This window comes from Lygodium microphyllum, chromosome 22 (genome assembly GCF_053477565.2).
Source record: "Lygodium microphyllum isolate KBCC chromosome 22, Lygodium_microphyllum_v1.1.10, whole genome shotgun sequence".
Taxonomy (NCBI): Eukaryota; Viridiplantae; Streptophyta; class Polypodiopsida; order Schizaeales; family Lygodiaceae; genus Lygodium; species Lygodium microphyllum.
The window spans coordinates 108092201-108105548 of NC_141156.1; the positions used below are offsets into that span (position 1 = coordinate 108092201).

Below are 13348 nucleotides of genomic sequence, written 5' to 3' on the forward strand. Positions count from 1 at the left end.
ATACTTCATCTGTCAGCGGCACCACCAATTTTGAGTTCATTGATGGCACTGCTATAAAATAAATAGGGCTGGTACCCATGTCACCATAAACAATGCCAATTGTCTGAAAAGCAAGCTGAAGGGTGGTTGCAAAAGTGTGATTCTTGTTGTCATGGTGTGTGGCTCCATATTCTTCCATGGACTCAACATCAAGTGAGTCAACACATGGCATGGTCCTTCTAAGCCTTGGTTGTCTGTCTCCTCCTCCTGAGCTACCAAAACTTCGAAGAGCTGACCTCAAATATGGACAAAGTTCCATATCAGTATTTTTCATCCCCAGGAGGAGGCTTCAAGTCACATTTTTTTATGTGCCTTGTGAGCTGCTCCTTGTGCTTCATAAAATTGAGGCTGAACTCACATAAATATAGCTTATCACAATCGTTATACTCTGGTGGAAATGGTGAGAAGTACCATGTGTCAATCTCATACTTCCCAAGCTCAATCTTGCCAATGTTTTTCACCTTTGTGAATTCTTCAGGTTCGCGTAGACTTGCAATATCAAAATCTTCATGTCCCTCCTCTACATGCATCTCATCAATTTTGCATTTTTGATGACAAGTCATCTTTAAGCACCCAGCCTTATCATCAACTTTTTGATCTCCCTCATGTTCGGTAGAATCAAGTTCCAACTGATCCTGCTTCACCCATTCATCAAGTCTCCTAGTCATCCACTTGTAGGGCATTCTTGTATTTCTTCTTATCTTAGATCTAGGATTTCTTGTACCGCTTTGACAGCTTCAGCAAACTACCTTGGCATGGGTTCAATATTTTTGACACACACACACACAAGCATTCATTCACACACACGCAGAGATAAATGCACACATATAATATTATTTACAATGGAACAAAGTCCGAGCAAACACACCGGTTTGAGACGATAACTCGAAACACACTTATAGAAAAACTAGGGTTCATACACACACAAACACACAAGCCACACGTAGAACAAAATGCAAACACAATGACTAGTATACACAAAACATGAATGTCACACACACAAACTTTTTGGTGGATTCCACACCTCGGATACGCAGTAGCACGACATCCACCCCCTTTGATCCTATGCATCCTCCGTATGGGCCAATTATCCATGATCATTGTCGTTAAGATCCACGTACAGATTAATCTCTTCATTGTCTATTTCCGGTATATCAGCAAGGTTATCTGTCATATCATCTGTCTCTTCTATTGGAGTTTCTTCTCATTGCTCTTATCTTGCAAATTCTTCCAATGCATAATCCTCATCTCTTTTCTTGAAAATCTTGATTGTTTTCCTTGCAATGGGCACTTCCAATTTTGTCAGCTCATATGTTGCATTGTCAAAGACATGTCTGACAATGTATGGCCCAGACTATCTTTTCACCATCTTCCGAAGTGTAGTATACTGATTTTCAAGACTGCTATCAAAGACTAATACCCAATCTTCCTCTTCTATTGCTCTAGGCCGTAACAAGTGATGCCTGCTTGTCAAACCTATCCTTATTTCTAGGTCTAGCAACCTTCAACCTATCAATAGGTAGCTAAATATCCTCTGGTCTTCTCTCCAACTACCGGATCTGAAGAGCTAAGAGCTCCTCTCTTGTCAAATCCTCCTGCGAAGGTAAAACTGACCAAGTCAAAGCACAAGTCTGAGTCGGCATAACCGGTTTTTGACCATACATCAACTCTACGGGCATATATCATGTGGTAACACTGTGAATCGTACGATCAGCCCACAAATCAAATGGTACAAGTCTCGGCCATTCTCTAATCCGTCCTCTGCATGCTTTGGCTAATGCTTTCACTATCGGCGGATGCCCTCTTTCACTCTTTCCATTTCCCTCAGGATTGTATGCTATGGTTAGATCCAACTTGATTCCTAGTTGAGAGAAAAACTCCCTAGCTTCATCTGCATCTAATTCACCGTGATCTGTAGTGATCTTACTTGCAAAAAAATTCTTCCAATAAGAACTTACACACTGCAGTAGTGGTCTTTGTTCTCAAAGGTCTGCCCTCAACATTATTGGTAAGATCCTCTCTAGCCAATACAATATATCTCATCTGCCATAGACCCATTGACATAGTAACCAAGTCAAGTACCCACTTATAATGAATGCATAGCGGATAGGTCGGGTGAAGCTCGTCTTGATGACACACTACGGAATACATCTGACAGTCTCTTCAAGTCTCTACAAAGTGAGAAACATATCTGTACATGCCTTTCCACCAATATTTTTCCTTGATTTTCTCATAAGTAGCCCACATTCCTCTATGACCAGCCCAAGGACTCTCTTATCACCTGTAACTGGGTCTCTTTATTGCAGACAACCCGCAAGGGTAATCCACCTCTTTTCTTCGGGTGCTTCCAAAGAAATCCATCCTTGAGAAAATAACCATAGGATTTTCTTCTGATTTTCTTGAACTCTTCATCTGTGTATTCATCTCTTTTTCTTAGTGTACTAACTTACTTGCCAATCTGTAACCAATCTCCAACATAGAGTTCTTCTATGAAAGCCACAATATCATAGACATGGCAAACATGATAAACCAAAGTGGCTGAAATTTTTGCATCATCCTCTTCTGCAAGTAGTGTCTCCTCATCATCATATCTGGCTCTAGACAGCATATTCGCAACTAGATTATCCTTCCCTGCTATGTGTTTCAATTCTGGATCTAATGACTTGATGTATGCGATCCATCTCAGCATAGCTATATCCAGAGTAGAGAAACTCGTAATCATACCTATCAGTGGTAAGCAATCTGTCTCTACCACAACTGGGGCTCGAATAAAATACTCCTTGTCTCATTTGAACACCGTAACAATTCCCAGTAATTCCCTCTTGATGTGCCGATACCTCCTCTGTCTCTCCTTTAGGACTTTCGCCCCAAACCGAATAGAGTACCTATTTCCATATGCATCATCTTGACCCATAGCCCAACCTATGCCAATTGGACTAGTGTTAACTGTCAATACAATAGGTCTTCCACAATTATAATCCGCTTTCCTAAGAGTAGGAGAAATCTGCAATAACTTCTTCAATTTCGGCATGGCTCTAGTGTGGCTCTCATCCCAAAAAATTTTCTGCCCCTTTCGAAGTAGATGATATAAACAATCTGCTATGTGTGCAAAATGGGATATCCAAATCATGTAAAACACATAGGATCCAATGAATCTCCGTACCTCTGAAGTGGTAGAACAATACTTCGTAATATTTTCTATAGCATCCACCTTCACAGGTGAAGGTTTCCTACCATAATACCCACACATATGTCCAACAATGACGACCTCATTTACTCCAAAAACAGATTTCTGCCCTGATAGTGTCAAGTTCACTTCTTCTAACCTGGCCAAAATCTTTTCACAAGCTGCAATATGATTAGCCACAAAGTATCTGCATCCCTACTCATTCAGACTCTCATTCTTCTCTTCTTTTGCACACCCCTTAATGGGCACATCATCCAAGAAAGGCATGGTAAGCTGAGGTATGTACTCAAAAGGACCTTATGCATGGCATTCATCATATACGCAACAAAATTAGTGGCACACATCGGGACAAGCCCAATAGGAGTTCTCATAATGGTTAGGTCCCTGCTTTCCAATGATCATATCCCAAATACAAGTCACCTAAAGAATAGATGGCACGTCCAGCAAATGCTTCTGCAAACTCATCCACAACTGGACCTATACCAACATTCCTAATAGTAACTCTGTTTACTGGCTGCATGTCCTGTATAAATCGGAGAGTACAATTCTTATTTGGAACCGTAAACCACCTATTTGAGTATGGTGTAGATGACAGCTCTAGAATTCCCATCCTGATTTTCTCATTCAACAAGTCAACTAGCTTTGACAGGTGTGCCCTAGGCACTGGAATAGGTCAGATGTTCCATGGAATATGAGGAATAGTAAAGATCACCATAGGGACAACAATATCCGGATTCACACATCCAATCTCATGCGAGAAGAAAGCAAACCCCCTTCCATGTTGCTCAAGCATATCCTAAAAGCATTGCTTCTGTGAGGGTAGCAAGAAATCACCATTTCCAATTTTTAATTCAGCAAGAGTCTCTGTTGAAAGTTTATGGCCTATATGCTTTGGATTCCTCAAAATTGGCTACTTGGCATTCCTCTCTATTTGCTGATCACTGTCAGGTGGAAGCAGTCTAGCTACCACCTTAACCTTCTTATCCACAGTCTTGTATTTCGTGTCAACCCTAGCTTCATTATGATCCTCTGCATTACTCAAATCATGCTGTAAATCAGCAATTTTGCCCTCTGGTGGCTGAATATCCTCAACCCTTTGCTTTATGGATTGCATAGGAACAGCCCTAAACTTTGGATGCTGAAATATTTCAGCAATAAACTCTGTTGGCTAAAAGTTTTCAGCCCTCTGTGTCTCTGTAGGCTGATCATAATCAGCTGAAAACTCTGTTTCCTGAATTTCTTCAGCTCTCAACACTTTTGGCTGAGTCACCTCAACCTCTGACTCTATCTGTGACACAAAATATGAAATTTCATGAAACATGTCCAGGGACTGCATGATACATTACTGAGACAACTCTGCATATCAACTTTCAGCATATTTTCCATCTCTGTCATCGTATCTGCACAAACCATACTATCATACATCCCATCTATATGCTCATCATCCTCTAAAATACCTACATTTTTCAAATCTTTCTCCTTCCTGCACATGTATTGCCTGGCAGCTCTAGGCAACTTAGAAATCTTTTGATAACTCATCGAACTATTTGCTGAAATTCCAACAAAATTGGAGGAGAAAACACTCCTGCCAGGAGGAAAGAACTCTAATCTCCTATGCTCTGTACCACGGTTGTCTCGTGGAACAGTGGTACCTAATGAAAACCCGAATCCCTCATAGTGGGCAAAGGCGCATCTCGAAGAGTATCCCTGTTTCTAGCATGATTTACACACATAGTCATAAATTGGACTGCTCTCATACCATCTTTACTGCGAATCCGTGCATAAGCAGATCCATCATCCATTACTTTTGTCTCCATGCGCATCTCTGTGATGAATGGTTGTCCTAGGATTATGGGCCAAGAGCATGAATCCTGCACAAAGAAATGGAAATCCTCCTCTACATCTCCAATAGAAATCCTGACATTGGGACAGGCAGCATACAAATCACATGTAGTGTTGTTGTTGGCAGCTCTCATACGCCACCCATGCTCTGCATCCATAGGCCATCTATTACTTTCATAAACTCCACGAACTATGAGATTAATCTCTAAACCATGATCCACCAAAGCAACATAAGGCATCTGTTTCTCTCCAATTTTTACCATTGTTTCCGTGGTTGCCCCTGCCTAATGACTCCGCGAAAAGTGGCTGCGCGGTACCAAGATAGGCTCATCAGTTTTAGCATAATGCATAGGTTGAACTCTCTTCTCTCTCTGTGGAAAAACAGAAGAATTCTCCACCATAACCTCATCCTCATCTTCATCCAACTCCCCAATCAAGACTCCCTGTGTATTAGTAGTAGGCAATGTATGTCTTTTTCTCTTCAGGACTTCTTGGAACTGATCTTGAAACTCTCTTTTCGAGATGCCCAAAACCTCAAAATAGTAAAAGTCACTTCACTGCTAAGTATCTTTTCATTAAAGATTTTCTTCATGTCCGTAGATGTCTCAATATCAGACATTAATCTAGATCCTGGCTACTTTCTCTGTCTAGGTCCCTATCTCTTTTCTTTCTTTTGAGCATCCTCCATTTGTCGTTCTGGCCCTGGTCTCGAAGACGGCCCTGTAGTAGGTGGAGCAACAAACTCACCCCCTCTAGTATTTTTAGCTACATTTGGATTCTCTTCATCTCTCTTATGCTTCTCCTCAACAAGTACATCTGCTCCCTGAGACTTAGCCAAGTAGGCATAAATAGTGTACCTGTCAATAGGCGAATCCCAACCTGTCTCAGATCTGATGCTAGAACCTGCACTAGTCAAAATAGTCTGCTAGATTTTCCCCTTGTTTGCCGTCTCTATAGCATAGGTCCATAATGCTGACTGACTCTCTGAACCTTTCTCAATCTGGACTCCATATGTAGAAGCATCTCCTGTAGCTGCCACATAAGAAGTACGTGCAGCCATGTCATCTACTAATTTCTTCATTCCGCCTTTCCCAAAATTGGTAGCAAGCGGAGCTCCTGTTTCAGTCAACCAGATCTTGCCATCTTGTCCCCAAAATACCAAATTCTTCCTCCTTGCATCTTGAAAAGATTCACAATCCTCCCTGCAATGCTGATGGTCCATACTATCACACCAAATACATCTTCGATCTCTCCTAGGTGCACTAGGAGCACTAGAAGAAATAGTAGGCGTGGTCGAAGTAAACTACTCTTTTATTTTTTCCACCAATTTTGCTTTAACTGACTCCAGTGTCAAATCCGTTATGCCTTTGATTATGTCATCAAGAGAGGAAGGAACCAAAGGAGTGGATGATTTCGGAGCAGAAGGAGCTGGCATCGGTCTTGGAACAGGAGGAACAGGAGGATTAGAAACAGTAGGCACTGGCATAGGCCAAGTAACTGGCTGAGGAAGAGAAGAAATGATAGGGGTATAAGGAGACATAGGAGCAGAAGACGGCGTCGGTGTCATAGATCCATTCTGTAGGCAGGTCTTCTATATCCGCCTCTTGGTCAAAGTCGAGACCGCATCCTGGGCGTCTTGCCAATTTGTTCTAAGACCCATAGACTTCGTGCGATCCTCAAGAAGCTCTCCTAATTCTTCCTGAAGAGCAGGATCTATAGCTTGCAAGAAAAGCTCAACTTTCTCAATATCCAATGCTCTTTGTTCAGTAGCATCAAGCTGACTATACCTCTCTTCAAATTCTCGTATCAATTCTGAAGCAGCTAGACCTTTGTTTGGCATGTAGACCCACTCTCGGAATGACCGCCATGTAGCCATCCCAAAGTCCTCAAGAAAATACTCCTCTTTTAGGGCCTTCTTAAAATCTTGCCAATGCGAATTTTGAAGGAAAATATTAGTCACTTTTACCCTCAAGGCGGGTGTGACAAGGCGAAGAAAATATTTACTCATAAGTCCTGTCGGCACTCCAAAAAATCCCATCTTAATCTCATACGTCTTCAAATAAGCCGATACATTACGGCCATCAAATAGCTTCTTTTCATTTTCAACTGCTTCAATCGCCTTGGTCACGCTAATTGCATTCTCTTGCTCTGAATATAGTTGCCTTTGCTTAGACAACTGCTGTTGATGTAACTGCTGCTGCTGTTGCATATACAATTGTGTCTATTGATTTTGAAGTTCCATATACATAGACATATTCTACAAAATCTACTTTAAATCATCCATAGAAGTATTTGAAGCAGAAGTCGATGATGGAATCGAAGTAGAGGACAAAGTAGGAATCCTAGAAGGGGCTGAAATTGATGCTGAAGTATCTCCCATCCTGAAATTTTTTTAAATGCGACGCTTTCATGTCGGGTTCACCAAAGATGTCGAAGGGTTTTTTAAAACAAAGTCACGTCCACAGAGGACCTTGATGAATTTCAAGATAGAAGATCAATCAAGTGAGCAAGAAAGAAGAGAAAATGATGCCAAGACTTTGTTTTATTTCTGCTAATAACAAATACAAGGTACAAGAAGAAGAAACCCAAGCGGCCTCTCGGCTTAGGCCACCCATACAATATATTGAAGAGAATTTCCAAGAGTATGGTCTTCATCCATGAGTGAGAAAGTGGATAATCTTCTGATCCAAGTTTCATCATGGTGGCTATTTTTTGATACTGAGATGGCTTACAGTTAGAGACAGTCTTCAAATTGTCCATATTTATATATTATGTTAGCCTTCAATCTACCTTGTTTCTGGATCTGTCAGACCTAGATATAGTCATTAGTTGTGGCTAATAAGTTAGATTTCTAGCACTCTTTATCAGGAACAAACATAATTTCTGTTGGGGAATATGGATGGTCAAAGGAAAGCTTAGAATCTACCTTGAAATGTCATGTTTTATCATCAAGCATGATGCAGAGGGATCAAAAACAGGAATAGAAATCGGTAAGCTGGAAATTTGGACAGCACGACTTCTTTCTTCAAGATAGTTTGATGGTATGGTTCAAGGACTGATGGTTTTTAATTCCAGAGGAAACTGTTGTGGGATGAGCATCTGTACATGGCTTTTCATGAAGCATTGACATGCCATCATCTGGATTAGAAGAAAGCTTTGCAACATCTGGATGAGGGGTTTCCAATTCAAAAGCTTTTCAGACCATATCTATTAGCACCGTATGGGAGAACATACTATTTCCCAAGCTCAAGTACCAGTTGTAATTACTGATGTTATTCTCCCAAGGATGATTATTCTAATTTTCCCCAGAATGACTGTTTTTCTTCTCCCCAAGATGGCTATTCTTCTCCTTAGGATAGGCTCTTCTTCTTCTTCTGAGGACAGGTTGTTCTTCTTCTTCACACATATCAGAGTGTGTCCCCCTCATGAGCTGCAACAAAGTTGATACAAGTTTCATCCCTCCAGACCTGAATCTTGTTGCTTTGTTAACTTGCCAAAAGGTAGTCTTCTTTGACTGCAAGGGTTTGCACTGCACCTAAATGCAAAGATCCTTCAAGTACACACAGAGGACTACAATCAATACGCCACCATAAACGGATCGTGCCATCCCAGGTGCCACTGTACGAAATCTATTTGTCTACTAGCAAAGCTGAGACTAAGGATGCGTGTCCGTCCATAGTTATAACAAGCCTATAGTCCTGCTTAATGCTTCCATCCCACCTGCGACTGTACAAAACATCCCCATCGACACACAAGTCAGAAATGTCCCCCTCCCTTCTGGATCGACGGAACTGCCCCTAAAATCTAGGACTCATCACTGAAAAAGCACGAATCAGCCCCCACTTTTACAAAAATAAAAAATAACTTGCTATATCCCTGTTTAAGCTTTAACAAAAAGCTTAATAGAGAAGCTCCAAGAGATGGTTCTGGCCCTTGGGCTCATGGAGACCGTCGACTAAACAGAGCTTGGAGGAAGTCATACTTCGTCTGTACGTTAGCGGCACCACGAATTTTGGGTTCATTGAAGGCACTGCTATAAACATAAAGAGGGTTGGTACCCATGTCACCATAAACAATGCCGATTGTCTGAAAAGCAAGCTGAAGAGTGGTTGAAAAAGTGTGATTCTTGTTGTCATGGTGGTGGCTCCATATTCTTCCATGGACTCGACATCAAGTGAGTCGACATGTGGCACAGTCCATTTAAGCCTTGGTTTTATGTCTCCTCCTCCTGAGCTACGCAAACTTTGAAGAGTTGACCGCAAACATGGACAAAGTTCAATATCGGTATTTTTCATCCCCAGGAGGATGCTTCAAGTCACATTTTTTAATGTGCCATGTGAGCTGCTCCTTGCGCTTCATAAAATTGAGGCTGAACTCACAGAAATATAGCTTATCACAATCGTTATACTCTGGTGGAAATGGTGAGAAGTACCATGTGTCAATCTCATACTTCCCAAGCTCTATCTTGTCAATGTTTTTCACCTTTGTGAATTCTTCATGTTCATGTAGACTTGCAATATCAAAATCTTCATGTCCCTCCTGTACATGCATCTCATCAATTTTGCATTTTTGATGGCGAGTCATCTTTAAGCTCCTAGCCTTATCATCAACTTTTTCATCTCCCTCATGTTTGGTAGAATCGAGTTCCAACTGATCCTGCTTCACCCATTCATCAAGTCTCCTAGTCATCCACTTGTAGGGCATTCTTGTATTTCTTCTTATCTTAGATCTAGGATTTCTTGTACCGCTTTGACAGCTTCAGCAAACTACCTTGGCATGGGTTCAATATTTTTGACACACACACACACACAAGCATTCATTCACACACACGCAGAGATAAATGCACACATATAATATTATTTACAATCGAACGAAGTCCCAGCACACACACGGGTTTGAGATGATAACTAGAAACACACTTACGGGAAAACTAGGGTTCATACACACACAAACACGCAAGCCACACGTAGAACAAAATGCAAAAACAACGATTAGGTATACACAAAACAAGAATGTCACACACACAAACTTTTTGAGGGATTCCACACCTGGGATACGTAGCAGCACGACATCCACCCCCTCTGATCCTGTGCATCCTTCGGATGGGCCAACTACCCATGATCATTGACGTCAAGATCCACATACAGATCAATCTCTTCATTGTCTATTTTCGGTATATCAGCAATGTTATCTGTCATATCATCTGTCTCTTCTATTGGAGTTTCTTCTCGTTGCTCTTCTCTTGCAAATTCTTCCAATACATAATCCTCATCTCTTTTCTTGAAAATCTTGATTCTTTTTCTTACAATGGGCACTCTAAGCACTGTCCCATCCAATTCTGTAAGCTCATGTGTTGCATTGTCAAAGACATGTCTGACTACGTACGGCCCAAACCATATTTTCACCATCTTCCGAAGTGCAGTATATTGATTTTCAAGACCATTATCAAAGACTAATACCCAATCTTCCTCTTCTATTGCTCTAGGTTGCAAGCGATGCCTGCTGTCAAACCTGTCCTTATTTCTAAGTCTAGCAACCTTCAACCTGTCAATAGCTAGCTTAATCTCCTCTGGTCTTCTCTCCAACTACCGGATCCAAAGAGCTAAGAGATCCTCTCTTGTCAAATCCTCCTGCCAAGATAAAATTGACCAAGTAAAAGCACAAGTCTCAGTCAACATAACTAGTTTTTGACCATACATCAACTCTGTAGGCATATATCCTGTGGTAACACTGGGAGTGGTATGATCAGCCCACAAAGAAAATGGTAGAAGTCTCGGCCATTCTCTAATCCGTTCTCTACATGCTTTGGCTAATGCTTTCACTATCAGTGGATGTCCTCTTTTACTCTTTCCATTTCCCTCTGGATTGTATGCTGTGGTTAGAGCCAACTTGATTCCTAGTTGAGAGAAAAACTCCCTAGCTTCATCTGCATCTAGTTCACCATGATCTGCAGTGATCTTACCCACACAGCCATACTTGCAGAAAATTTCTTCCAATAAGAACTTACACACTACACTAGTGGTCTTCGTTCTCGAAGGTCTGCCCTCAACATGATTGGTAAGATTCTCTCTAGCCAATACAATATATCTCATCTACCATAGACCCATCGACACAGTAACCAAGTCAACTACCCACTTATAATGAATGCATAGCGGATAGGCCGGGTGAAGCTCGTCTTGATGACACACTAGGAATACATCTGACAGTCTCTGCAAGTCTCTACAAAGCGAGAAACATCTCTGTACATGCCTTTCCACCAATATTTTTCCTTGATTTTCTCATAAGTAGCCCACACTCCTCTATGACCAGCCCAAGGACTCTCATGAAACTCTCTTATCACCTGTAAACTGGGTCTCTTTATTGCAGACAACCCGCAAGGGTAATCCACCTCTTTTCTTCGGGTGCTTCCAAAGAAATCCTTCCTTGAGAAAATAACCATAGGTTTTTCTTCTGATCTTCTTGAACTCTTCATCTGTCCATTCATCTCTTTTGCTTAGTGTACTAAGGTACTTGCCAATCTACAACCAATCTCCAACATAGAGTTCTTCTATGAAAGCCACAATATCATAGACATGGCAAACATGACCAATCATAATGGCTGAAATTTCTGCATCATCCTCTTCTGCAAGTAGTGTCTCCTCATCATCATATCTGGCTCTAGACAGCATATCGGCCACTAGATTATCCTTCCCTGCTATGTGTTTAAATTTTGGATTTAATGACTTGATGTATGCGATCCATCTCCGCATAGCTATATCCGGAGTAAAGCAACTCGTAATCATACCTATCAATGGCAAGCAATGTGTCTCTACCACAACTCGGGTTCCAATAAAATACTCCTTGTCGCATTTGAGCGCCGTAACAATTCCCAGTAATTCCCTCTTGATTTACAGATACCTCCTCTGTCTCTCGTTTAGGATTTTTGCCTTAAACCGAATAGTGTACCTATTTCTATCTACATCATCTTGACCACCAGCCCAACCTATGCCAATTGGACTAGTGTCAACTGTCATTACAATAGGTCTTCTGCAATTATAATCTGCTTTCTTGAGAGTAGGAGCAATCTGCAATAACTTCTTCAATTTCCGCATGGCCCAGGACCCGAGATTGGATCTCGAGGCCCGCATACTAGTTTATGTGCGGAATCTTGGATTAGTAATCCTTGCAGATTGGTGAATTGTCTTTGGGCGGATTATGGATTGCCTTTGGACGGATTATGGATTGCCTACGAGCTGGATTATATGATGTTTTCCAAAGATAAATTACATCAACTGTTGAAAAGGAACTTGGTCGACACTGCTTTTCTAAATCAATGCTAAGATTATGTGAAGGAACCTGTGTCTAATTGGATAATTAAGGAAGCTGTTTTATGTGTGTCCAACTAAAGGTGGTAGGTAATTAGACAACTAAAACAACCCTGAGGAAACTGCGGTGGATGTGGCCATGGGTCCGTCCTACAAATGGGTGGTCCCGGTTGGCCGAGAACTTTTCTCAAGCAAAATGGACTGCAGGGAACTTCTCTCGAAGGAAATGAACAGCAAGGAACGTTGGCCTAGAATCTAGGTTACTAGAACCCCGATTTATGTTGTTTTAGGGAAACGGAATGGGACTATGGCTTATGGGAAGAGAGATCGAGCTGTTAGATATGATCAATGCCCCACCCTCATTAGGTGCTACCAATGATCCATGGTGCTCAAAGTTGTAAGGCCCCCATTATGAGGAGAAGCCAAATGTGAGCCCGGACATTGGTTGAGTCCTGACTTGTATATCAGATGAGGTCTATGTGACCGGATGGCAAAAAGGTGATTGTTGTGGGTCTAATCTTTGGGTTAGATGCAGTGGTTAAGCTGGTAGGATGGTAAAGGGAATATTTCCTGGAATATTCCCTGGCCGACTAGTGGAGGCTCATATGGTAGGTCGGTCAGCAGGCCGACCTAACGACCTTCATGGGCTATAAAAGCTAAACCCCTTCGCAGCCATCTCTCACTCATCTTTCACCCAGTCAGAGTTGTTGTTCCAGCCAGCCTTAAGCTCTTCACCTATCTTTTGTCTAGATCGCCATCTAAGCTTCGCACAGTGGAAGCACACGGGTGGACAGAGCCATCTTTGTATCAGTTGTTTGGAGTTAAAGAATTTATTGATTCTCCTCTTATCTGTTGTGTACTCTCTATCTGTTTCTCAGATTCTGTTCACTGCGCCGTGTAACATTTTACACGAGCTTTGCATCCCTCTCGTTTCCCATTCTCCTTGAACCAAGTGCAGCATGAATCTACTTCGACC

General features: G+C 41.7%; 2 pseudogenes; both read right to left on the reverse strand.

The window, feature by feature from the left end:
- Positions 1-299: 299 nt before the first annotated feature.
- On the reverse strand, positions 300-722 carry LOC148017493 (putative MYST-like histone acetyltransferase 1 pseudogene; annotated as a pseudogene).
- Positions 723-9343: 8621 nt separating this feature from the next.
- On the reverse strand, positions 9344-9772 carry LOC148017494 (putative MYST-like histone acetyltransferase 1 pseudogene; annotated as a pseudogene).
- Between the last annotated feature and the right edge of the window lie 3576 nt (positions 9773-13348).